The 881-nt window shown below is 44.4% G+C and overlaps 1 non-coding gene across 1 annotated transcript; it reads right to left on the bottom strand.

Moving 5' to 3' along the window:
* Positions 1-586: 586 nt before the first annotated feature.
* Positions 587-659, bottom strand: TRNAG-CCC. Its single transcript has one exon. It is a non-coding gene; the product is annotated as a tRNA-Gly (tRNA).
* Between the last annotated feature and the right edge of the window lie 222 nt (positions 660-881).

Here is an 881-nt window from a genome sequence, read left to right as displayed (position 1 = left end):
TTTTCAAAAACTCTCCATGGGTTTTATTCTCTTCAGTGCCTTTACTCAAATGTTTCCTTTATTCCAGAATGCTCCATTCCTTTTTTCTACTGAAATTCATATGTTAAGTCTTCACTTAAATACTAATTCCTCCATGGAGCCTTCCCAGACCACCTCTTTCCCCCTGGTTAAAATTTATCCATTTTCCACTCACAGCTGTTAGCGCTTACGTTTTGCACTTAATTAATTCTGCCCTGCTAGGCTGTATGCTCCAACGCACAACCCGTGTCATGCTTGTCTTGCTGTCTCCCCAGCGCTTAGTAAGGAGCCTCACACACTGCTGTAGCTTAACGTGTACTCTTAGAATTAAACTGAATGGAAAATCAACGCGAGTAGTCATGTTTCCTAACACAGGTCTTATGATGGAGACTTAATTAGGTACAAAAAGGCCAACATTTATAGAGCACTTCCTAGGTGCCAAGCACTATTCTAAATGCCCTACGCTGTTCAGATGCTCTCACAACAGCTGCAGGAGGGAGACACTATTTTTAAAAAATATTTATTTATTTGGCTGTGCCGGGTCTTAGTTGTGGCACGCAGGATCTAGTTCCCTGACCAGGGATCGAACCTGGCCCCCCTGCATTGGGAGTGCAGAGTCTTAACCACTGGACCACCAGGGAAGTCCCACAGACACTATTAATTATCCTGATTTTTTTTAGGTGTGGAGACAGAGACACAAAGAGAAATTAAATAACTCATCACCAAATCCAACAGCTGGTAAGTGGTGGAAAGGGTCAGAAGCTCAGAGAACAGGCCTGTGGACGCAGTCACTAGTTTACGGTGCCCATAGTATTTGGACCCTTCAGAGGAAAGCAGCAAGCAACCCAGAGCAGGCCACCTGC

The sequence above is a fragment of the Monodon monoceros genome, unplaced genomic scaffold (genome assembly GCF_005190385.1).
Source record: "Monodon monoceros isolate NGI ecotype Baffin Bay Population unplaced genomic scaffold, NGI_Narwhal_1 Super_Scaffold_7, whole genome shotgun sequence".
NCBI lineage: Eukaryota > Metazoa > Chordata > Mammalia > Artiodactyla > Monodontidae > Monodon > Monodon monoceros.
The sequence above is the reverse complement of the archived record's forward strand: the minus strand, read 5'-3'. Positions and strand labels throughout refer to the sequence as shown.